Below are 26,848 nucleotides of genomic sequence, written 5' to 3' on the forward strand. Positions count from 1 at the left end.
CTTCACAGGGAGTACAAGTGGAGCTGTTATATTTTATGTAAAATAAGCAGGCATTGCCATTCCCAGTACTCCTTTTGGACAGTTTTCTGAAATGCACAGAATGCATTCATGGCTCAGTTCTCAGCAGACAAAGAAGCTGGGAGCAGATCCTTTGCAAACATTGAGTTGACTCACATAGGAGGCAGTTGAGTTGCCTACTTGTAAGAAGCAAAGCACCACAGAGTCCCCAGGCAGTGCAAAGCAGAATCGCTTTATTGCAAAAACCAGGCCTTTTTAAGCAGCTAGCCAGTTATCAGTTTACATAGTTTGAAGGCACAACAATCCCAAGTCAACCAACTACCACGCACCACAATGTGGGCACGCGGCAGTCACGCAGCACGTCTCTCACGTATCTCACATCTCTCACATCTCTCTACCCCTATTCCAACTGAGTCACTCCCATAGTTCCCTTCTACTTAGCCTAAGTAGCAGGCCTGAGCCATGATTTTACAAGGGTAACAAGGCCCTTATTTTATAAGGTTTTACCTATATGCAACACCTACCCATATGTGTCTGGCACTACATTGGATATGTGATATACTACAGTGCCTCTGTGTGTCCCACATGAGCTCTGTCTGTCCCTAAAAGAGGATGTGAATCTCCTGTAGGACCTGACTTTTACCTGCCTCAGGGAGGTCACAGACTTTTCAAATAGCTCTAGATGCCTCTATGCAGATATCTTGAGCCCACCCACTGGTGAAGTGCTCCAGCTGAGCAAATACTGATAAAATTTGTCTTCAGGATGAACTGTTGGGAGATTAAACATGCAAAATTTTCATTCTATTTTTAAGCTCAGGCTGTACCTCAGTAGTGGTGGGACTTGGACTGTCACCTTTGCAGTCTGGTTTGGAGAAACCTGGAAATGGAATCAATGGGCAACTGACAGGTGTCTGTCAGCATCCCTCATATGCAGCAGCATGCTCAAGGCAGCACTGAGGCAGGGCTGGGTTTATCAAAGTGCTGGGTTTACATTGTGGTAGGTCCTGCCCTTGAAGCTGCTCTCAGGATGGTACAAGCTGCAGAAATCCCAAAGCCCTTCTCACTATATGTCTTGTGTTAAAATGGTCAAACATTTGGTCCAGCAGGGCATGGCTGGTAAAAGTGGTACAAAAAGTTGTTGCATACTTCTCAGTCCCGTAGAAAGTGGAGAACAGTATAGCACAAGGCACAGAGACCATTTTATCTCGACTCCAAATTCTCATGATTTCAGGTAAACCATCTTGACTTTGTCTGTTCTTTCACATTACTGGTTTTTTTTTCTTAAAACTTTGTTTTTATCCATGTGGGGAAATATTTTTGTGTCTTCAGCTTCCCAAGGCTTCTGAATTTCTAAAATGACAGTGGCACTGTAGGTCTAAAATAACAGTCAGCATGCCCTGGAGCTGACCACCAGTTGTTCCTTGTGCAGTAGCTGTTTGCAGAGTCAGGGTAATTCTTTATGTGCAGGTTTTTTCACCCCCTTCATGCAAAACAAAAGGGTTTGGTTGTTTTCCCAAAGCAAACAGTCTGTGTCAGCTGCCTTGCACTAACAGAAAAAACAACCAACCAAAACAGCATGAGCTTTTACATCCACGTCCATGAGTGGCAGGTCACAGGTTCCCTGCAGAAGAGACAGGGAAGGTAAACAGCTCAGGCCATGCCGTGTTTGCCATGCCATTCCAGAGCACAGCAAAAGCTACCCCCAGCCCTTCTCCCCCTTATGCAGCAAATCACATTCTGCTGTGTAAATAGCAGTTAATAAAAAGAAGCCAAATGATCATTCTTTACTAGATTCTAATTACAGCCCGCCCAAGACGTTTCCCTTGCATGAAAGGCCTGTAGGAGTTTAGGCACTATGAGCTAAATCAGGGAAGGTTTTAACTCTTGGGCTCAATATGAAAACAAATCAAATGAGAAGGAATACACCTTTCGTATCATGCTCTTCCAGAAAGGGAAAGTTCCAAAAAGACAAAAGCGCAAAACACCGGAAGGTTTTATTTGTGCTGGTCTGTATTAAGCCAGTTATTATCCTATCAATTGTTTGTGTAGCCACTGTTTACACAAAGTGAAAGATGGCACATAGGAACACGTACCAGCAGTCTGTGTTTTCTGATGAGGCCCCGCAGCGCTAGAGCAGGAGCAGGGAGCTGGCTGCTGTCTGGGTGTCCCCTTGGTGCCTCACAATGGGGTTGGAAGGGATTGGCCACCTGAAAATTAGAACAGCTTTAGGGATGTTCTGCCTCCTTTAAATGGCTGCCTCCGTGGGGTAAAATATAATGGCATTGCCATTTCTCCCCAGCCATGCCAGAGGAGGGCTATGGTTTGGTGTCTCATGCCTGGAGGCAGGTGGCCAGGGACAGGGGTCTTTAGGCTGCAGTTTATTTAGGTTAGGGCAGTTCACTAAGAGCAGCTCATCGATCCTTGACACTGTGTGATGTTTGCAAAGGGTGTAATCGCAGTATCCCGCCCAGCTTTTGCACAGACTATAGAGTAGAATGAGCAGATGGAAATCAGGTTAATACTTCCCTCACCTTCTTGAAATGACTCCTCAGAGAATTATTTACCAGGTAGTGTGAGCCTGGGTAGCGTACTCTGGACCATAACGAATCATAATATTGCTGACAGACGCCTGGCCTCAGCTGGGCACAGAGGGGAAAAGGACAGGTCTGAAATCAGTTTGCTGTCTAACCAGTTGCCAAGGTGGAGGTTTTAACAGAATGGATGATACTGTCCCTTCTTAACTCAAATCCTGCCGGCCATATTTCACACCATCTGGAGTTTGTGCAGAGCCCCCTTTGGGAAGGAAGCCAATAAAGAATTACAATAATCTAATCTTGCCATGATAAAAGTGTGAATAACCATTTCAGAGTCTGACTGGAAAACTACCGCAACCTGTCAGTGTTCCTTAGATGGTGGCCAAGAGGGCACCTGATGACACACTGCAAAGTGTGGCTCAGGAGATAAACAGGAGCTGGCTCGTACCAGACACCGAGCTGAAAACAGTCGGATTTTCACCAGCTGAAACAAAGGACAGAAGGAGAATGTAACTTCTGGGCTAGGGAGAGGTGACATCGCATCCACACTGATTCCCATGGATATCAAGGCACTTGACACTTTTTGGCAGGGCTATGTTTTACAGCAGTTCCTCCAGAGCCACTATCTTTTATGCCTTTGCAGCAGTCTCTGCTGGAAACCTTTGGTTTCACGCTTTTAATTGTTTCTCAGATGGAATGAGAGTTGGTCGGGTCTTTGTTTTCCAGTGTTGTGGAGTTCCTATTGGCATTTTTTTCATCCCACCCTGAAGAAGAATTTTCGCATAGTTTTTCCCACATTGTTTGCAATCAATGATTTCCCTGTAATGGTACTAAAAATTTTAAATGGCAGCTTTTGGGACTCACTGGTGCTTGGGAGACAAGAAATGTGCTTTAGGGATGTTCATGGCTTGACATAAACATGCTTCTTAGCAGCACCTAAAATGGATTCTCAATGCATAAGTATGCTCCTGATCATCACTTAATTCTCCTTGCACCACACTTTATCTTTGTTTAATCTGGTGCATTATAGATGCTTCCAATATCCATCCATTTTCTTCTTTCAGTCTGACTGCTACAGGGAGTGAGGATAACCACAGAAACCTCTAACTGTCTGAATAAAACCTGTACTTCAGACTGCAAACGGCAAAATTATGCTTCTTTTTTCAAGGGATGTTCCCAAAGTGTACACAATTTGAGAAATAAAACAAAATGACTCCTGTTGGCAAACAGGTGCCTTTAATGCTGCTCCATGATGTTCTGTGACACTTTTACACACACTCACAGGTAAAAGAGTGGGAGTAACTTGCCCAAAAATCCCATCAGCAAAAGCTGCCCAAGCCTGGCTCCATCTTTATGCAAGTATTTAATTTTCTTTAAAATTCTCTAGCAGTCCATAGTAAGTGCTGCTGCTGGGTAAGTGTTGTGAAAGGGTCCCATAGCAGGGCTTGCTGTACCTCTCTGTTTAGGTGAAGGGGTTTTCCTGTTCTTACTGGCACTGAGGTGTGTGGACTCTTCCAAGGCAGGCTGCTTGGTACATGAGAAGTGATGCAAGTTATGGAATCATGCAAGAGCCTTGTTGTCACTCCCTCAGTGGACAAAAGAGACTGTTGGTGGGGGCAAATCCCTCAGCATCAGCCTGCCTAACCAGCAGTCTGCTTTCTGCTGTGTGCTGGGAGTTGGTGTTTTGGCTACCTAGAAACTACTTTGGGGTAAGGTACAAGGATCTTGATAGGATTCAATCATTGACATGAGTGATTTCAGCACTATTTTTCACCTCTCCCATTTTTATTTCTAGCCTCAGGGCCTTTTGGAGCCATCTTTTAGGAAGCAAGCTTATTAGGGATGTGATTTTTAGAAAACTTGTACTTGTTTCAAACCAGAATTAACTTCACTTTTGCTAGTTAAGGTCAGTGGAGTTATCTCCCTAAATCACAGAGAGGTAGGACAAGAAATATCCCCTGTTGCACGTTCTCTCTGCAGTACTTAGCACAAAGACAAGAGTTATAAAAGAAGTCAGGTGAAGTTTTTGGAGTGGTTATCACCAAGCCATATGCTGATGGGATTAAATTGGCTGATGGGCTGATGGTTTCAATTCATTGTAAAGTGTGGACTTCAGAGCAAACAGCCCCAGCATTACTCTCTAGGACTTTTAAAGAATGCCATTGCTTGATTACCAAAAGTCCAATGACAAATTTTTCAATCCCTTTATTGAGAGTTTTCAGAACAACCACCATCATTTATATCACCATCTTGGGTTGCTTAATGCTTCAGAAAATGGCAGCTTGCTTTCATTGCCCTGGGAAAGAAGATGAGCCCTGATGTGCCATTTTAAACCATGTGCCTTTATGGACCCAGCAAGGGCTGGGGTGAAGCATGTCGTGGGAAGGCAGATAACACAAACATGAAAGCAGCACAAAACATGAGAGCCTATAAATAGCAGGAAATAAAGAACAATACTGTGATAAAATCCATAAGACAATAAAGACCAATGTGGGAGAGACCATTTCCCCCCCACCCTTCTCCAGAGTTTCTCCTATTTCCCAAAGCTGCAGAGATCATCTGACTGCTGTGTGGTACACACGCCAGTCAGCTAAGCACCAACTCAAGTGCTTGGAGCCTTACACAAAGTATTTCAAAACCCTGTTCCTTTTTCTTTCTTGATGTCCTGCCATGAGTATTGTGGTATTTAAAGCCATTCCCAACTCACCAGTTTGTCAGAGCAAGGAGAAAAGAGGGAAGAGGAAGGGGAGGGGGGGAAAGCCCTATGGAGATTTATAGTCATTAACAGCCTTTATACGGTTTCAGACATTTTTGTGGTAATTCTTTGGAAAGGACATATCCATGATGAGCTGGGGCTTATTTTGCCACTGGCATAAGAAATTAGACTGATTCCAAGAAAATATTTGCTGTTTACCAAGAAGAGGGCAAATGTAACTAGAAAATGGCAATGAATGTGAACTAGGAACCTTGTTTATATTTTGGGTCATTCCCAGTTCCTGACCTGGCCCCTTTGAACTGGATCTTGCACAAAGCAAGTCTCTGGAAGCTCCTCTGCAGAGTAAATCTATGGCTGGGCAGTGGGCACTGCAAAGCTCACTCCCTTCACTGGCAGCAGCAACTGAAGGTGGTTAATTACCCTGAGAGATAGCCATCACTCATAAACCTGCATCTCACAGGAGCATGTCCTGTCAGGAGGCAACTGCTCTGTGGTCCCAAAATGTCGTGAGGGCACCTCACAAGCACACATATTCCTGGTCTGGAGTGTAAACTTCTCTGAGGAACAGATTCTTCTGGGTATTTCTGCATGGTCGTGTCCCGTGGTGCCCTAATTTCTGAAGCAAATCTTCCAATGGGGTAACACTAACTTGTGTGAATGGCGTTAGGCTGATTTACAGCGGGGGAGGATTGAGGCCTTATTGTAAGGAACAAGCGGATTATAATGGCTTCAGAGTTCATGTCAGAGCTGGGACTGGAACCCAAGAATTACTAAGCAGTTTTCTCAATTGCTTCTGTTAGCTTTAAAGAGGGAGTTGTGTTGAGGAAAACCCCCAAGAATATCCGATTTAATGGCAAATCCACTCTTTTTTTCCATGACTGGTTCTAAGATGCCTGCCTACTAATGAACGTGGCTTTTTGTGCTCACACAACAGAGTTGCTCCCTCGTGGCCCACCCAATCCTCTTACAGGATCCCACCAGGGAGACACAAGCACAAGTTTGGAGGTGATGCAGAGAGAGGTGCATTATGCAAAAGGTAACTGCTTTGATTTAGAGGGTTCAGAGGTGACAGCAAGGTCTGAGCAACTCTAACTAAAAAGCTGACTACCTACTACTAGTGCTATGTCACACTCCATTGAGTCACATGGCAAACAAATGGGGGATTTATATCCCTCCACAGCTGGGGACTGGATTTCCGCCTACATGGAAGCATGTCCTACATTATGCTCTACAGCTTTAGGTCCTTTCATGGTGTATTGTGCAGTTTTCAGCTCTGTTTTATGGAGGCAGAAAGCTTCAGATGATCTTCCTTCAATCCTATGGGCTGCTTCTTCCTTCTGAGGCCATGTTTTGATCTTAACTAATGTTCAAGATTTCCTCCTGTACAGTAGTGGGTTAAATATTCATGTTTCACCTTTTTTTTCCCTTTTTTTTTTTGTCAGATATGAACATTTTGTTCAGAGAGATGAAGCAACTCAGCCAATTCATATCCTCTGACTCCTACTCAGTGCTTTAACCCATGTCCACCATCTTTCCTGGACTACTGCAGTGTTTATAGGACATTTGACTTCATTTGGTTTATGAAATTTTGCTTATTCTGCCTTTCTTGATCATTAGCCCACAAGGCAGCTTGCATGCTTTTCTGTATCCAACATTTCTTTCTGCCTTTTTTTCCCCCTGTTTCCAGAAGGACTTGTTCCTTAGAACAGATGAACCACATACTGAGAAAATGAACAGGCCAGATTGTCTAGTGCTCTGCACCCACCGCTGAAGACAGATTTTCCGGAGAACTCAGTTTCCAAGGAGGCATCTAAATAAGTGGCAGATACTCAGAAGTGGAAATGTGCCTACTTCTTTTGGTGCTCAACTAGTGCTAGGGCTGCTCTGAAAAAACTTGTTCTGATATGTCTGTTCTCCTTCACTTATGCCACAAGACTTCCACATCTCCTCTTTTGTACTCTATTTATGGCTCTCTGCCATGCTCACCCTTGTGCCACACTCCATCCCACAGGTCTCAGCTGACCTTCTCCTTCTTGTTGCCATGTCCTTCTGCACCATTAAAAGATCAGCATGTATATACACTCACATTTCTGTCAACGGGACATCAGGGATAATGCCCCTAAATGCAAAACATATATGCAACATAAATTAATTGTTAAGGCTAATGCTGATTGAAGTTTGGTAATTCAACCTCCAGGATATACCATACGTTTGAAGTGTATTGTTCAAGTTTAGATTTTAAACTCCCAAGGGCAGGGACCACTCCTTTTTCTGTTTACATAGTATCAATGAGACCAACAGTGCTTGGGTCTGATATACATTAACCTCAGCCAATGCATTGTTAAGTTCAATAATGACTAGTTAACATTAAAGCACAATGGATAAAATATATAGACAAAGACTTTTCTTGGCAGAGATTTTTGTCATGTTTTTGATGCCAGATTCCTACCCAAATAAATAGTCCCTGGTCATCTGAATCATTGGCATTTTCTTGAAAAATTCACCCCTTCTATTGCACCATCCTGGTTTTCCCTTGTTCAGCAATTGACACTATGCTGTGGATCACTTTTTAGAGTAACTAAGCCAGAGCCCACCTAAGTGAAAAGTCTGGAATAGAAAGGCACCTAAATGGCATGCCAGACTGAACTCAGGGAGTCACAGAGCTGGGGTGTAAATGGGCAAAGGAAAATAAAGGTTTTGAATGCAAGAATTTAATGTCATTTCCTATTATTTATCTCATTATTTGTAGTTCCCAGAAACCACACTCAAAGGTTACTGTACACAGGCCCTCCAGCAGGAGCATAAGAGAGCTATAGGAATAAATCCAAACTCCATCTGAGCTGACAGGCTGTTTTTCATTGCTAGTTATGCAACATGTTAGTACCTCTAGGTATAGGACCAGTGGGATTTAAACTTGTACAGCAGATGGTCCGTGCATCATTGCTGGAATGCGCCTGCTGACCCTAGGGCAGAGCCTGAATGGACTTCAAAAGAGAGACTGAGCATGCTTCAAAGTGTTATTGTTTAAATGTTCCACTAAATGGGGACTCCGGAACAAAATATCTAGCTGAGGTCAGTCTGAAAAATGTCAACACACATAATGAGAAAACAGTATGTTGTGTGAGAAAGAATATTTCATAGTGTATTCTGGCTATTATGAGTTGAAAAAACCCACTTTTTTCATGTGTGTCAGCAGATTGTCATAATCTAAGTGTCTTCCTTCATGAGCTTCATTCACTTTTGTTGGAAAGAACAAGGTCTGTATGTGAAAGTCATAAATACCCTTGGAAAGTGTGTGTTGTCCACAGACAGATAGACTGGGAGAACTGTCAACCAAAGTTATGGCAAAGGTGTGTTGCAATACAGCATTGACATAGCCCTGAAAGCAACCCTTCCATTTGTTCAGAGAACTTGTAAGGACCCTGTGTTTGGCTTGAGAGTGTGTGATCCTGTGATTTCAAATCATTACTGTGCTCTGTTTTGTTCCTCCCAATGCCCGTAATGCCTGCTCATGGCATGCTCTTTCACTGTCGTAATCCACAAGTTTTGGCTTCTCCTAATGCCTTTCAGGGGGGATTTCAGTAGGAAGGGGATTGGGTTGATGTTTAAATCAGTAGGTTTAATATCACGAAGGAAGATTTCTTAGGCAAGTTGAGCTTAACAAGATCAAGATTTCAGTAGAAAATTCAAGACTCAGCCTTTGACTTGCTGGTTCCTGAACTGCATTTTGGGCGTTGCAGATATCAATGGTCTGGTAGCTTTTGGTCTACAAAAGGTTTCCATGTTGGCCACTGGCGATTCAACATGGGTGGCTAAAACATTATTTCCTTTGCTGGAAGCAAAGAGCAGCAACCTGAACTCTCATAGCATCTTGTCCTGCTGGGGCATGCCTCTATCTTGATGGAGGCACATTGCAATAACACAGATTAAAAGTTAACCCTCCCTGCAGACGTAATAAAGATCCAATGCCAGGAAGAGTGAAGTTTATATGTTAAATAAAGGGGAGGCCTGTTTCTTTCACATATCAATATTCAGTAAGACCAGCCAACTTGGCACGCTGGGGGGAAAAGAAAGCCACCAGGCAAGGAAAAAAACTGAAGGGCTCTGAAGTGAGGCATTGTTAAACCAAGAAGGTAACTTGGGCTTGTTTGTAGATTCTCTGTGTCTTTATAACATGTTGTAACTGACACAAAACTTGAAGAGCAATCAATGTAAGTGGGTCAAAAATAGCATCCACACCCTCCCTGGAGTCCCGGTTGTTGCACCCAGTATCACTACTCAGCTGTTAGCTGTGGCCCAGATTAAGCAAATACCCTGTAACCTTACCTAACTGAGTGTGAATTCAGCAAAGCTTTCAGGCTTTTGCTTATCTTCAGTGTATGCTTAACTTCAGTAAGTACAGAAACTCTTTGTTAAATAAGACTTTCAAACCTGCAGAGAGCTGATAAAAAAATCAAAAGTTTCACCTTTTTTATCCTGTTTGCCAAGTGCTACAAATAGCTGATACTCGATATGTAGATTGTTGCAACTATTCAGTGGCCAAAACTCAAAAGTGTGTCAGTAAGTTAAAGGTGATCTGTTATCTCAGTGTTCCCAAAGCAGAGCAGTTACAACACATTTCTGATTAACATAATTTGTTTTAGGAATTCTGGTTCCCTGGAAATATTGTCACTCCAAAACAAATGCACACTGCAAATTCTCTGAACTTCAGCTTGTTAAACTGCTCATGGAGAACAAAAAGTACGAGTCAAGACAAAGTGAGTTTGCAACAAAACTTTGCACAACAGGGAAATAAACTCCAGTAAGCCGAAGGAAAAGATATTACATCTATTACTCAGTTTGCATTTTTACTTGAGTATAATGGAACTATAACTATTTTCTGTCAACAGCTTACAAAGAAACTTGTTCTGAAAGTGATGTATGGTGAGAACTTGCATCTAAATTGGGTACATCTACATTAGACTGAATACAGAATACTCCTAAAGGTGGCTTGTGGTTAGAGCTAGCCAAAGAATACAGAAAAAAGTTCACAAATATTGAAAGAAAAATCATCCCCAAACATCAGAGGCTCCTCCCCCCATATGCTCATTGTTCAGGAGTATTTTGGGGATAGTATGTTTATTTGGGTTTGCATTTTACAGGCAAGTGGTCCCCAGTTCTTTCCCAGAACGTGCTGTTAGGTATTCTCCTCTTAGAGTGCAAAACATGGCCAAGTGTTTTGCTGAACAAGGAAAGACTTATAAATGCACTGGGCGAGGCCCACAACACTGCAGCTCTGGCATCAGTAAGCGGCAGGGATTCTTTACATTCTCTTTCTCATTTACATTAAGCAAACAAACAAAATTCCCAACCAGTGAAGCCCACAAATTATGTATGTAGCCAGGCTATGTAGTCACAAGTTCCCCTTATGGTTACTTTTATTTCCCTCTCACTCAAGCTTTCCTCTGTCTATATTGCTGCTGGTCTTTATTAAGCCCCACATTCTACCAACATTTATGCGCATGATTTACTTCATACTTTTAAGCAGTTGCAGAGTGTTCAATAGGTGTTAAATAGATAATGAGCTAGAACACAATAGAACTGCATATCTGCACAGTTCAGACGAAGCCCAGTGAAGTTACAGCTGTGCAGAAAGTTCAGCACTTGGGGAAGAGTTTGCAGGGTCTTAGGCTGTAGGGTCTACCAGAGCTAGCATTTGTGTTTGTGCAGCACCTGGCACAAAGGGACTCCAAATCTGACCAGAATCCCTAGATCCCAATATGCTGCAAGTAATGAACTGCTCCAGGAACTATAATTAGGCACCAAACAGCAAGTACTCAGAGTTCACAAAGACTCTAGCACGTGGTATTGCCAATACATCTGCTGACATTCACATCTGTAGATTGTTCATTCAAACACTACCTGTTTTGGAATACTAAAACATTCCTACCATCAATCAGCTGCTACCTGACCTCTTTAAAATAAACTTTCTTAATGGGCATGTGCCTGGATCACCAAAGAGACTATCAAACTTGGCACTGCAGAGGGAAAGCCAGGCCTGGTGCTAGTGATGGCTCTGCATTCTTACTCTCAGACATCCTGTCATCATGTCAAGGTTATGGCACAGTGACATGGGGCATGAGCTCCCCACCTGCACACTGCCTGTACAGCATTTAAATCATCATTATTCTCCAGGAATTCGTTGCACACCATGGTACAGGGATACACATTGTTATAAATACCAAATAAAGGAAAAGTGAATGACTATAAGCACATTGTCATGGCTTCAGTGGATATTCAGCTGTGACAACAGTGTGCCAGGCTGAGGGGCCCAGCCGGCAGCTGGCAAAGCATGTTTCATGTAGCTTTGTGAGCACAGACTATGCAAATGTATTCAAAGGATGTTCTCAAGGCAAATTGGTTGGAGCTAAATTTGCCCAGATGCTCTTGAATCTGCTTATTAGAGTCCTTAGCTTGAAAATTAGCTGGAACTGATGAGTCAAACCAGAGCTGACTTTAGAATCCTTGCATATTAAGGAAACCACAACTGGATTAAATGTGTGCATGTCTATGTAGAATGGAAATTCAGCTCTCAGTGCCTGATCCTACTATTCCCAAGATGGGGGCTTCACAATGAATGCTTAATATGTGGAGAGCTCCTGGGGAGGCCTGGGCAACTATTTTGCCTTGAGTTTTTAGGTCAAGAGAAAATGAAAAAACAGTTTTCTCTTCCATCATGGCTTTTGATTCTTGTACTTGCATTTCATTTTGCTTGCAGAGGCACTCCCTGGCAATGAACTCATGCCTTCCCACTCCTGTTACATGTTCCATTACCAAAGGTGAATAATCAAGACAAATATGAAGAATGAGAGATGTACTCATTTATTCAGATAATGAATGTGAAGGATGAAATCATCTTAAACCTGAACTAAAAAAACTACTTTAGGATCCTGTTTTGGTAGCAAAAGATACTGGAAGGAGGTGGGATTGTGTTATGTCAATGACAGTGGTATTTTTGTTTCCTTGGACTTCTTTCCCATATAAGAAGACTATTGAGGGAAATCATTGGAACTTTTCTTTACCTGAGTATTGACTTTAAGACAGAAAACTGTGTCTTGAGCCACTCAAGTTTGAGTCAGTGTCTTCAAGACAACTGGTAGAAAATATCTGCTTGCCCATGGGGCATTTTCACAGACTGACCAATGTTCTTCCCATTTGTGCCACCTCTGCAGTCCTGGCAGAGCTCCAGGGCAGCAGCTCTGCCATCCCCCGTCTCTGTCACCCTGTGTCAGACACCAGCTCAGATCAGCCTTGCCCTTGTGGCAGCTACACTGTGTCTGACCCCTGCCTGGGTGTACAAAGGTGGGAAAAGGGTGGGCCATTTCCTGCGCTTAAACAACTGAGCACTGTTAGCTCAGGGACAATTGAGTCTCTGGTGTTTATACTGTCTTTGTCTGCATAAACTGTATGGACACAGTTCCAATGCTGCCACCAGGAGATTTTCTTGCTGTTATTCATGGTGCCAGCATTCCACCCTTAATGTGTATTTTTGGCATGTCCATCTTGAATCAACACCTTGAGCCACTTAAATCTTCATTGTGGTTATGTTTGGATTTATTCTTTAATATTTTTCTTTTACTGAGGAAACCAAAGCTGAACGCAGTTTTATGGCATACAGTCTTCTCCGTGCTCTGTAGAAGGTAAATGTCACTTCGCTGTGATGCATTTGGTCTACTCAAGTATCCTCAAAGAATTGGACACCAAGGATGTCCTAAGGGACTGGTCTCCCAATGCCACCTCCTGGGATTTGAGCACTCAGCTCAATGTAAAGCTCCATTGCTGAGGCACACAGAGGAATTCAGTATCTCACACTTCACAGAACCTGGACATCTTTTGCACACACCAGCTGTGTGTGTAAGGAACTCGGGTTAAATCAGAGAATTTCTCTTCTTTCAGCATCCAGCTTTTCTATCTGTGTTGCAATGATTGGTCCCCAGCTGTGAGGAAATGCAGAAAGCTTCCTATTTAATAAGTTTTGAGTAATCCTAAAGAAGCCATTCCCTCCCTCCCCAAAACAGCACAGTCTGTGCTTGTTCAGAAACATCTTCATAAATAACACCAGAAACTGAAAATATCTTTCTGGCCCCATAGGCTGGGATAGGATTTATAGTATAGTTACACTGGCATTCAGTCCATATATACTTATAATTTCCTCCTGAATTCTTCCCTGCCTTCTTGATGGTGTGTTGGATCTGCTAATAGTGGAGAAGCCCCTGTAGAGGCGAGACCATCTTGTACTCAGGAGAAACCAAGAGTTAGACCTATCTGTATATTTTGCTTGCCTTTGTATTTAGTTTCTACACCATCCTGGGATAGCATGCAATTTTTCATTATGAAAAATATTTGGAAAAAAAAGCTTAGGGAAAACTACAGATTTAAAATAAAAATAAGCCCTACCAAACAATCCAACCCTTGTATTTGTCCATAGAGCTTACTGACTAAAAGAAAATGGCATAGAAGGTTCCTGGATTTATGGCTCCTCAAAAATCCTTTTGTTCCTCAATGGCAATTATACTCCTGAGAAAAAGTCAGATGTCAGATCTAGCCCTGGCATCTTTCAGGGGATTTTTCCTAAAATCAAGAGGCTTTTCCAAGCCTGGTGGTTTCAGATGTTATGACTGATGTTTATTCATTTGTCTTCTCTTCCCATGGAACTGGCAATGGCTGTTCTTTCTGTTTCCAATACCACTCTTATGTCTGTTGCTCTAATCTAGCTACTTATATAGTCTCCAGCATTGCAGTGTTTGAGCATATCCCAAGAATTAATTTTAAAAAATCTACATAAACCCCTTAGAACAATAACAAATTCTCCTTCCTTCCAGCCTTATCCTAGGCAAGAGTCTCGAATTTTTGAGCTTGTATGTGCATGAGTAACTCACTGAGGCAAAGCTGAATTGAAGAAATGGATCCTATCTTCATGTGGGAAAACAGTGTGAAAGGCTGGCACAGGAAAGGCCACAGTGGTGACATGGGCAGCTACAAGACTTTGCCAGGACTAGATGTGCTTCTCCTAGATTTTCTTCTCCTTGGCTCCAGCTCAATAGTATTTTCTATCATTCCTGGAATCTGGCAAGTCATAAAATTTTTGAGGGGCAGAGGGTAGACTTGTTTTTTTTCTTTTAACAAAGAGAAGTACTAGTTCTGCCTGGAGATGAGCTGCCCTGATCAGCTGTCACTGGAGGTGTTGCTTCTATTTATTCTGACTGCATTTGGATTAAAATCAGTATTTCTGTGTGTCTCCTCTCCTTCTTTGTCTGGGAATTGTTGTCTGCTATTTCTGTGGACACTGTAGTTCCCCAAGAAAAAATTCATCCTGCAAATTCAGTCTCGGTTTTAGATAGCTTTCTCTCCAGAGGTTGTGGGTAGTTTTTAATGGCTTGTTGGGAGCCTGGTTTTACCTGTTACCCAGTTTCTGTGCCTTGGAAAGGCAGTCCAGGGGAAGGAAAGGTTGATGAGTCTGTGGGTCCAACAGCTTTGGGGAAGAGGGCAAATCCCATATGTTTGAGGTAGCCAAGGTGGTGGTGAAAATTTAAGTGCATTAAGTCTTACGTGAATAAGAACAAGCTGAAGCTCTTGCCAAGAGCTCTGAGTCCAAGAACAGCAAATGGAAGAATTACCAATGTATAAAAATATAAACAAACACATGCCAACATTAATTGGAGGAACATGTCCTTCTCACTGACTTTAGCCCATGTGACTGTACCTCTGCTGTAAGGGACACGAGCCCTTGATTTCTCTGTATATAACCCTTGTTTCCAGCTGAGGGATTAAACTGCATGTGAGGAAATAATTGAGTGCTAGATGGCATTTTTCACACACCTCATTTTAGACCTGGATCAACAAAAAGAAATATCATTATATCTCATATTTGTGCTAGAAATGAAGCGTTTTGCGTACTTGCAGGAATGAGATACAGTTGTCTCAGAAGTTTTTGTTGGCAATAGAACAGGCAGCTGTCAACGCTTCAGCCTAGAAGTAGATGCAGCTCATTAGGACAGTTGGATATCATCAGATTAGCTGGGCTTGGAGATAGGGTGAGACAGGAAAACATATGACAAGAACTGGCATCACAAAACCTCCCCCTTCAGAAATACTACCTCAAAACCAAGGAATGTTGTGGTTGATCACAGCCAATATCAATACAATATATCCTAGTTTAAGGGCAGACTTGCCAAGTATTTCAGCATGGGTTTCAGTGCCCCTGGTACACATTAAAGTTATGGCATTGGTTCTGGATTATTTACTGAGACTCTGGTAATGATGTTCCTGGCATAGCACTCCTTGCAAACACGTACTTTGGAGGAGTTCCCATACATTTTTTTATTGTCCTCTAGAGCTGTGGTGGCAAGCTGTGTGAAATCTATCCAGAAAACTGGAAGAAATCAAAACTAAAGGGAAAAAAACAACCAAACCCTATTAAAGATGTCAAAGCCTTTCTTGCGTAGACTTAAAACAACGTCTGAAAACGAAAGGATATGTATTGACTGTGTAAGAGTTGTGGGGGAGGGAGCCTTAGATTTTATTTCAATTCCCCTAAAGGACTGCTTGATATATTCTGTACAGTTCTGGGACTTTTTCTCTTTCTGTTTCTGTTTCCAGTCTGAAAGATGCTTTCAGACTGGAAACAATTCAAAGATGAATAACAAACACAAGCAACAGCAAAAAAATACCTGAGTGGCAGCAGGGACTAATTCTGAAGAAAGCTTAAACAGACTTGTGTCAGTGACAGGTCAAGGTGACCAAGGCCCTCAGCAGTACTCCATGGATATGTAAAAAAATGTAAATGGCAGTGGGCAGATGAAGTGTTTGTCAGCATGCATTGCCATGGTTTGTTTTTGTGTTCAAAAGCTCTTTGTTCTAAGCACACTTCTCTTTTCAGAGCATGAGCTTTAGCTTTGCAACCCAAGCAGCAGGGATGCCTTGTGTTTCTTTAGGACTTTTCATCAGATGATCCCCAAATGCTTTAAAAGGGTGAATTAAAGGAGCTTCACATTTAGAAAAAAATAGAAAAGGATTAATTTCTTTCTTCCAAAATGCAGTCAGCTCTGGTGTAAAGTAAAAGACTCTCCAGTGGGTGAGATCTCCCTTTACATTGCTGCAGAGTCACAAAGGATTTGTTACCCAACCTGAGTTCCTATCTGGGGACACTGAGCAAAGGAAAGAACGGCTCCTGAGTTATGGAGAGTGTGCTGCAGCAAGCAGCACCAGGAATAGAAGTTGTATCAAATTAAAACATTGGGGAGAAATAAAAGAGATAATTGTGATTTTCTTGAAGGGCATTAGTCTTGATCGTCATAACCGCTGCATCCATTCTTAACAGCAGCGAGGATGTACAGACATTTGTGTGATTTCTCTGCTGAGCAGCACCTCTGCTTACTCGGTACTGATTTGGGGTTGCTAGAGCAACACCAAAACCACTTCCTACAGAATGTGGATGTGCTCTGCAGGCCTCCCAGGTCTACATGGTTAGCAGAAGTTAGGAAACTTCACAGAGGAAATACAATGCAAAGTACTAAGAGATGTGGAAACCTTAAATAGGGATGTAAATCAAACCACTATTTAGTCGATGCTGAGGGGAAATAGGAGCATGATGGCCTTTAGAACCTCTTAAAAGCAGTTTTTAGTCTGTTAATAATCAAGAGGAGATTGCTTTATGAAACAAAAAAATAAAGAATTTTGATTTTATTTGAACAGCTCCCTTCAAATACTATTTTTGTGCACACTAACATGTGACACCCATGTGACATAGTTTTAAGTCTTGTACTCAGCATTCATTTAGCTTTCATTACTGACAAAATTTTAAATGCCAGAGGATGTACAAAACATGCTGGGTGATTTGCAAAATTTCTGGTGTTGGAAAATTTTTAATGATGAAATACTTTATTAATTGCTTCAATTTTATCTGATTCCTGGCTATTGCCACAGGAATCTTGAGGGCTTTGCAGCAAGGAAGCTCTGTACTCCCTAAATTATCATTTCTGGGATTATGCTAAAGCACCGTGTAAAAACAAGTATTAATTATTATTCAGACAATTCTCTGTTTGAAACATATCTAATTGAGAAAAAATGAGGAATTCACCTCTAGGCTATTTACTAATAAAATCCCCAACTATTTCTGTAGAATTTGATTTGCTACTCAACTGGTGTGATCCTGGGAAAGAAAGTTCAAGGTCTGCTTAACCTGGAGATTTTTCTCCACTATGCTTTCTACTGAGTTAGGAATTATTTGAGCAGTGTTTGTTTAAAAGTATTCCCGATGCTTTTGATGTTGAGCTTTTGCTTGCTGGCTGTTGTGTGTCCTTGGCTGTAGCAATAATGCAGCAACCTCTCCTCATTTCTCTCATAGTCTCAGAACAATTGACATTTTGGTCCATTCCCAGAGAATCATAAAACCATGGACCATAAGATGAAAGGAGTGTTTCTACAAGTACTGGTGATGAAATTACTCCTGGAATATTGCAGTTGTTTAAAATTTCACCTTGCTGGAAAGTACTGGCAGCTTGAAAGGAGGAAAAAGCACCAGACAGCTTGAGAGCCTCACACGCAACAAAAGATTAGAAGGATGGCTTTTGAGCCAAAAGACAAGTGGTGATTTTGACATGAGCACAAACACAAAGGTCAATGTGAATGTTAATACATGGGAGAGATCTCATTTACTTTATAGCTGAACCAAGGGATGTAGTTCCTATACATTTATTCCCTGATCTGGATACAACATGGTTAAAATTATGTATTGTAGCTGGGCTACAGCCAGGTCAGAGTCGCACACAACCAGCAGACTAAACAGCGTGCCCTGGCCACAGCAGCTCCTTGGAGAGCACTCCAGAGCAGGGACAACCAGTGGTTGGCAACTACATCTGGTAACCATGTCCCCAGGCCACCAACACACACAGGGAGTGTTGGGCTAATGTATGACACTGCTGCAGAGAAAATGCCCTTGGACTAGACAACAAATCCCAGTAGTGTGACTGGCTGGGAAGCAGGTACCCACTGCAGACCCACTGCCAGCAACTGGGGGGTGCCTAAATCTAGGTTGGGCAAAATATTAGACACTATGCAGAGTCTGCAGCCACCCAGCACAGGCAGGGAGACAGCTCGCTTGTGAGATGCTGGAGGTCTGCAGACATCTCAATGGGTCTTGGCCTTCTCTTCCATCTCTGATTGCTGCCCTGCCAGCCTTGGAGTACATTATTGTTTATTACCCAGAGGGGACAGCTGAATTCCTTCTACAGCAACAATATTTTTTTGTGATGCCAATGCCATGACCTTTATTCATGAAAAACAAAGTACAAATGGGGAAAGCAGGGTGGAGCTCTGTCAGAAATGTGATGTAAACAGCTACAAAGATGTGGCTGTGCTCCTCCAAAGCCATTTCCCACCAGGTAAGGATCAGAGTAACAGGCATTGCAAACACAACAGAGATCCTATCTGATATTTTGTTAAGCTAATTGCCTATACCTAACAGCAAGGCTTAATAAAAATTGCCAAATCAAACTTTTGGTCAGATTAGACAACATCAACAACAATAGTTTCCAAAGGATTTGTGGAAACAAATTCCCATTCCAGGTATATGCTGACATTTAAAAAAAAGCCTGCCTCTTTTCTAGCATTCATGAAAGTAACATGAACAATTCAGTAGGAGAAGAGCTCCCGTTTTGTTGTGGAAACAGTCTCTGCAGTACCCTTGAAAATTCATCCTGAGGCAAGTTTGAAATAATTCATGCTTTTGCTCTTACAAAAATATCTCCATGTTTAGAGCAAACAGCTGTTTTGCTGGTGGAGACCAGCAGAAACGTGACCTGTATTTAAACCTGTATCTTACTGGGAGAACTGGGAGCTTAGTCTCCCAGCAGGGAAGCAAAATTCAGGCAGTGACACATACAAAGACTTCTGGGGTGGAATTCAGCTTGAGGGGAAACCTGAGTTGAAGCCAGGTGGAGTGGGCATGTGGCAGCGTCCTCTGCTCTGGCTGGAGATGGAACCTGTGTCCTGAGCTGCAGCAGGCCAGGGGATGTGCCTGACAGATGCTGTACCCCTCTCCACATGGCTTCTCAGGACCTCCAGAGGCACTGGATGGAAAAGCTCGCAGGGGTCCAGCACACCCTCCACTGTGAGCCTCTGCTCCGTGACTTACTCAGCTCTGTTGCCTGGCAGTCCCAGGCTCTGCTGCTCAGGATGATGCCTGGTCACTGCCACAGCCCAGCCTGGCCATGCAGCTCCTCCATGACACCCATGGCCTCCAGCAGCACTTGCTATGGGGCAATAGGGGCCAAGGGTATCTTTCTGAGTGCCAAGGGCATCCCAAATCCACTTTGGCTGCTTCACAGTTTGCTGGGACGTGCTTCCCAAGGAAATGTGGGGTTATAGGGGCAAGTTTTCACACTTCTCTCCCATGAGCCAAACTTCATGAGCCCAACAGACAAACTTGCAGAAGTAAAAATGAGAAAACTTGAGGACTCTGGCTGACACAGAGATTAAGGGGCAATTGCTCAGCTCTACAGGCAGCCTGTGACCAACTGTTTACAAAATATTAACCATTTGTGGCGCATTTAATGATCAGTATGCGATAATATTGATCTTTGATACAAATCAGAGCTGACTAAATTGGCCAAAGAAATTTAGAGGCCCAAGTCTGGATAGTTTGTGCTTCGTGCTGAGCCTATTCCACCCTCTCCCCTTTCCCCACCTTCTCATGTACAGACAACAAAGCAGGATTGCCCTGGCTAGGAGAGACAGGCAGAAATGGCTCTCTGCAGGGATGCACTGCTGGGTCGGTGGTGTTGCTGCACCCAGATAAACTTTCCAAAACCAGTCTCTGCCCAGGTTGGGACATAAGCGTCAGGTATCCCAAAAGAGAAGTGCAGGGATGCCGCAGTGAATATTGCTGAATTTATTTTAGGCCATGGAGATTCTGGCTGAAAGATCATTTGGGAGCGTGCCAAAGGTCCAGAAAAGGTAACTGCTTGGGGAAGCTCAAGGTCACCCACGCCTGGGAGCCGCTGGCGTCCCCTCAGTGACACTGCTGCCTGACGTGCTGCCAGCAGAGGTGGAAGCCCAGGCATCTCCTCGGAGCACACAGGGGATGCTTCGAGTGTTTGTGGCCCGGCTGTGCCAGGGGACGGCGGGCAGGGACGTGCCGGGTGGATGCTGCTGCTTCCCTCGCCGCTGCTCCCACCGCCAGCTCTGCCTCCCTGCCACCAGATGCAAGCAATTTGTTTTGCATTTGGATTGGTAGTCTGGAAAACCAAAGAGCCCTGTTTTTAAGTTTATATTATATGCTTGCTTTCCAGTTCTGTTAATTAAAATCATGATACTGGATGAGCAGTTGCTGGATAGTTTGCAGGGCTCATTTTAAATTTCTTCTTTTTTCTAGACACTCAGGCATTTGAAACCCTTTCTCTGCTTGCACTGCATCAATTCACCTAGCTAGAAATTCTATCTGTCTGAACTTGTAGAAGTATGCATTTGGGAATGGTTTTGTTTCTTACAGTATTTTCTCCCAGTGTTTGCCTATATATACCAATGTAATTTGTCAGAATAAATGAAGTAATTGAAAATTTTACACTCCTCATAACTGTTTCACCACCACTTTGAGAGGGAAGGGAGCAGAGGGACCCATAAGCAAATAGAAAGAAATGAGCATGTATGAATTCACTCAAGTGATCACTATTCTTCTTTGGTGAGTTTAATCCACCAGCTTTTCTGGAGCCATTGTGTAAGTCATGAAGGCTCAACTGCCCCAGCAAGCTCTCCACTCTACGTTTTGGGACGATTTTCCACTTTGATGTCTATTGTCACCTGGGATGTGGTTAGGCCAAGCCTGCCCAGCTCAATAATCAGCTCCAAATTGAAATGGAAGTGGTTCTGCAGGCAGCCTCAGACTCTGTTGACCTTTTATTGCTTTCAGAGTGGATTTGCCACATCATCTTCCCTGTCTCCCAACTTGCATCTCCTGTGGCTTCCCAGATTCCATATTATCTTAGCTGCACCCATGTAACTACCCTGACTTGGCAGGACCTGTTGTGCTTGTGAAGCCCAGGAAATCTCTGCAGGCCATGCAGCAGCAGGATATTCAGCTGCAGTGTGGCAGGTGTGTTACCAGCAGGGAAAGAGGCACATTCACCATGTGCATCATCAGCAAGCACACCTTGTGCTACTGGAGTAGTGCTAATGAGGACTTGGTTCAGTGAGGGAACATCACTTAAACTGCCCAGATGTGAAGCTTTGCTTTGAGGACTGAAAACGTTGAGTGTGGACATGTGCAAGGACAGGCCAACATCTGCAGCATTTACTTTGTTTTGCAGACAAAGCTCGGAGTCGCTCAGCAAATCTTCTCCCATGCCTGAGTGAACATCACCTGAGCTCAGCAAAGCCTTTCTATGCAAATCCCAGCTGCTCTGCATTGTGTCAAACAATGACTCCAGAATTAGATCCAACAAGATGTCTTTTTTTTTTTTTTTTTAGCAAGCACGTTCAGCAACACAGCCTTTTCAGGGTTTATATCTTGGTTATTATTACTACCATTTGCCTTCTTTTGGAAAATTGAACTCATGTGATAGAGGAACCTCATGTGTCAAATTCTGATGCAGAAATTCTGGTATGAGTGCTTCTGTAAAATACAGAAGTGGAAAATGGGGGTTCTATGGTAGGAAATTATTTTCTTGTTTTGTTTTGTTTTTTTTTTTAAATAAATTTTATATGATTGAGCCAGCAAAGAACAATGCCAACATCAAAAAAATCCATTACCTGTTGATCTTGTCCTGTTTTTGGCAAATTTAGGCAGGCAAGATTTTGTAAGAACTGTTATGTAATAGTTAGTTCAGGCAAAAAAAATTATTAAAAGAGATAAGTTACCATATATCTAGTACTAATAATCAGATTAAAAAGAAAAAGAAAAAACCAAAACAAAAAAACCCCAACAACTGGGAAGTGCAATAACTGGATTTGTTAATGCCATATAAAATAAAAAGATGAGCACATATTTGGATTTTGCACAGGGCAAGTGCCACAGATTTTTCCCTAGGGAACAATCCTCTATTGGCAAAGTGTGGTCAAATGCAACAAACAATTCTTTTAGGTCTTTAATTACTGCAATTCTGTTTAAAAGTTAGAAGACATTAATTTTAGCATGTGGAATGCAACTGTGAAAGAAAATGGGTTTCCTGAATTTTCAATGATTGACTAAAATTCACACACATACTGGTTATTTTAATTTGAGGAAAAAGGATTTTCTTTCTTTATCCCGTTACATAACACTGGATCTATTCTCCCTTGAACACACAAGTATGATTATCATTAATCTTAAAGGGAAACAGTTGTCTTTCAAAATCCTTTCTGAATTTCTGAATTTTTATCTATTTTTTTTTAAAAAGTTAGATCCCAAAGGACTGGATATGAATTGAAGATGAAAGGACATTGTTTATTTTTTTAAATTAGATTACTTTAATCTCATTTATACATAGCTCTTCTACAGTTCTTCCCAACAGCAATAGTGAAGAAAAAAACATTGTTTTAGAGTTACTTTCAAAATACAAAATATACAGTTCATATAGCATCCAGCAGGAGACAGAGTACCTGTTATTGCTTTTTTAGCTCATTTTTATGAAACTGGCAGGCTTTCAGTTCAGAGACATTCTTTCATAATACTTATATTTTTCATTCTATAGTGCATTCCTCACAAAGATTTTAAATTGCTCAGGAGATCTTGAAAATCCTAGTGAAAACCTTTGGATATATGAGAGGTTTTTATTTCCAGGTAGCTGACTGTCAGTTAATTTGAGACATTCACTTTTTTCAAAAGCCAGTGTGACCACTTTGGTTCCAGGCTGGTTGGTTCCTCTGTTTGCCCCTCACTTTAGGAATTATTTCCAAACTCAGCTGGTGCTCAGGAAGAACCAGCTCCAGCCTCTCAGCTAAATGCCTCAAGTTAATTTGCAATTAGCTTGATGTAAGGAAAGGACTGGTGCAGGCAATCCCATAATGGCTAGGCAGTCTCAAATATAAGCAAAATAGGCCACCCAGAGCATTAAAGCAAGAGAATTTAACTGGCTACTTTTCAAGAAGACCTGTGGTTTTTCACTGCCTTTGTGTTTGACTTGTAAACCAGGTGTAGGGCTCTATCACTGGCAGGCTCACATGATGGGAAGTGTATCAAAAACACAGGTCATATTTTGATTTCCACTTGATACTTTATTTATATGTGATTTATATGGACAGACTAAGAAAAATTAACTGTCCAGGCTATAATTTTATCTAAAATAAACACGGACAAAAACTACAGCAGCTTAGTGGATTGTGTGGATCGGGTACATATCCTGGTATGTAACAGCAATAGCAATAATTTATTCCCCAATCTAGTAATGCTTAAAATCCGCAATCCAGAGTCACTCCATGATATGCAAATCTCTTACAAAATCTGCTTCCCTTTTTCAGGCTCAGGATCCTCTGCTATACAGGGGAACTCCAAAGTCTGACCCCATGTAACTTTGTATAGGAAAGTCATGTATAGAAAATCATTAACGCAATGGACTTATTCAGACCTTCTTTTTGCCATTCTTGTTTACACAATCCTTTACACACAGTGCAGTCCATTTCTCTCCTACATTTCTGCTGAACTTCGTACCTGGATGAACTTGTTGGATTTTTTTTAATTTTGATGTTTATTTGTAAAATCTTCCCGATCCCTGCAAAATCTCCTCTTTCTCCATTTTGGTCCTGAGTCCATGAAACATCATGTTTCCTCTAACAGCCAAACAATGAAAAAAAGGTTTCTCCTGAAAAATGAAGAAATATTGAATTGGTTACCATTTAAAAGTTAATGAGAATTTGCTGATGAGCATATTTTAAGTCCTGGTGTAATATCCCTCCCTCCACCTCACTTTACAGAAATCTGAATTAGCTCTTGCATTCCCTTTCATCCATCTGAAATCTGGCTCTCACATCCCTGCCCCTTGAGACCTCTTTACCCGGGTGCAAATACAGTGAATCTCTCCTGACTTTCGTGCCATCTCAGTAGATTTCCACACGTTGTAGCCAAGCTGGGGATTTGGCCCAGTGTCTTTTTTAAACCCTGTGACCCAGACATGGAGATTAAAAAAGAGTTATGTTATCGGATTAAACAGATACAAGAGCCACTCGCTGCATCAGCATCCAACACCTTAAAACTCCAGCAAGATCAGCATGGTAATGGCCAAAAATAGTCTCTGAGAAAGAGGGAAAACTCAAAGGAAGGTGATGATAAACCCGTGCCTTGGGCTGGGGCGCAAAAATCTGCCACTCTTGCCAAGACAGCCAGGGGGATATGGTGTTCTGCTGCTATAGCATCTTGATACAGGATACACTTGAGGTATAAAAGTCATTTGAACTTTCCCTACCTGTAGCCAGAGTTATTTTGGCCTTAGTTAAGTTTGGGTTAATGTCTTCACAGTGGGGTTTTTAAGGGTTTAGTCTTGATTGCGTTATGAACTGCATCAGCGGACACTGAAATCAATAAAGCTGCAGAAGCAAAAATTCTAACAGATTAAAAACAGACCTACATGAAAAGGATAGTAATTTCAGGCACCATTTGTATGCTTAATATTATACACATGCTTATGCTTTGTAATTTGGGCTCTAACTTGTGATTTTGGTTACATAAGAGAGTGGAGAAGCCAGAAGCATTAGTGCTGCCATACGCCACTGCAGCTGAAAGCAGAGCTCCCCCAAATATCCATCAGGCACATTCTCAGAAGTTGTGCTGTGTCAAAATGAAATAGAAGATAGCAATGTGCATATTTATGAAACAAAAGGATTATTATTATTATTATTATTATTACTATTATTATTATTATACTTAGTTCCAGGTATTGTTTATGTGCCTCTGACTTCAAAACAGCTTTGGCTGTTGGTCTTTTACCCCAAACATATTTTTTTTAAAACACAGAGAGCAACCATGTGCTTTGTGTGGCTGGCTTTTAATGAGAGAAGCAACAGAAGAAGAGAGAGCAAGAGACAAAATACAGACTTTGATTTCTCTAGAGAACTAGAGCAAAATATTCCACTGCTGTCAGTGGTCAGCTGTGCTGGCAGAATCCTTCACACAGACAAGGCTCCAGCCGCTACTTACATTTCACTGCTGGTTCCTAATCTGCATCTAGGCATCCTCACTGCAACCAAACAAGTGGCTGAGCTGGTGAGAAACCCTTTATTCATTCCCAGTGCAGCCAGAGCTGCCTGTTTGTGGTCCCTCGTGGAGCCTCACAAAATGTGAGCTGCCTTCTGTGAAAGATGCCTACGAATAAAAGTTGCAGTACACAAGAAACCTGAATCAGAAGATGTAGGTGGCAGCATGGACTACATCGTTATGAGTTTAAACGAGGCTGTTCAGTGGAGATATGTCATCAATTAGCTGTGTATTTCCTATATCTCTATCTGGTTTTCTGCTAAAGGCCTGTTCACGTTCCAAATCAGCTCAGATAGTGAAAATCACAGGATGCACTGGAGTAAGGGAAAATCGGATGTGTGACTGTGGCACAGTGTTTTTGGCATCCTATATTGCCATCCAAAAGTGTGCAGAATGGTGCAGCTTTTGCAAGAATCAGCGAAGGAAATCAGCCTTTTCTGAGACCTCCCTGGAGGCTGCTGTAATGGAATTTGATCCCCCCAGCAGCCTATGCATAGGTGATGGGTTCCTGAGGCGGTCTCCCAGTAACTGCTGTCCTTGTTTGTGGTGTAGAAAGGTAGCATCTTGTATCCAGGAAAACCTAGAGAGCAGAGGTGTGGGGACTATTCACTATCCTTTGGTCCATCCCTGCTGTTCCCAGTGCAAGGTTAGCACCGCGGGACTCCTGTGAAACACAGATGGCCCAAAATCTCCTTTTCACAACAACTGTACTCCCACAATGCAAATGGTATTTTGCAGTACAGAGAATCTTACTAAGTCTTCAGCGGGGATTATATGAAAATACCTCGCGACACTGTCTGCTGCTGTAGCCTTTCATTAAGAGAACCAGAGGGGATGCAGGTAGGAGAGCAAGGACGTGTTTCATATATCCGCTCGCCTGCAGGGGAAGAGGACCGGCTTTCGGTTCTGTGAAACCCGACGCAAAACAAAACGTTGCCCTGCTCATTTTCCCCGCCGATCGCTCCGGCCGTACTTTGTTCCCCAGCTGCGACCGGGACTTCCCGGTGCCGAGAATCGCGCTTTTGGGAGGCGGCCGGGCAGAGCAGGGATATCCCAGCCTCCCAGACACCTGCCAGGCCACTCTCCCGTGTTGCCTCCTCCGGCAGCGGACGGCTGCGGGACCAAACCTGTCCCCAAAGCCTGCCAGAGCGGCACCGGGTCCAGAGTCCAGTCCTCCGGGGAGCCACGGAGAAAAGTGCCCGCGGAGGAGCAGAGCCAGGGCCCAGGTACAGGGATGGGCAGAGGCGGTGAGAGCGTCCTGGGATGCTTTTTCTGTGAGAAGGGCACTCTTTGTGTAAAGATAAAAAATAACGACTAAAAAAATGTACTAAAATGAAAAACACCGAGACGAGATCAGCGGCTGCGAGCCCTCGCTCCGCT

At 42.7% G+C, this 26,848-nt stretch overlaps 1 protein-coding gene across 1 annotated transcript in view; it reads left to right on the forward strand.

Moving 5' to 3' along the window:
• The window catches only part of SLC6A6 (solute carrier family 6 member 6), a 118,839-nt gene that overhangs the window by 40,976 nt on the left and 51,015 nt on the right, over window positions 1–26,848 (forward strand). The gene's annotated exons all lie outside the window — the stretch shown is intronic.

The sequence above is a fragment of the Parus major genome, chromosome 12 (assembly GCF_001522545.3).
Source record: "Parus major isolate Abel chromosome 12, Parus_major1.1, whole genome shotgun sequence".
NCBI lineage: Eukaryota > Metazoa > Chordata > Aves > Passeriformes > Paridae > Parus > Parus major.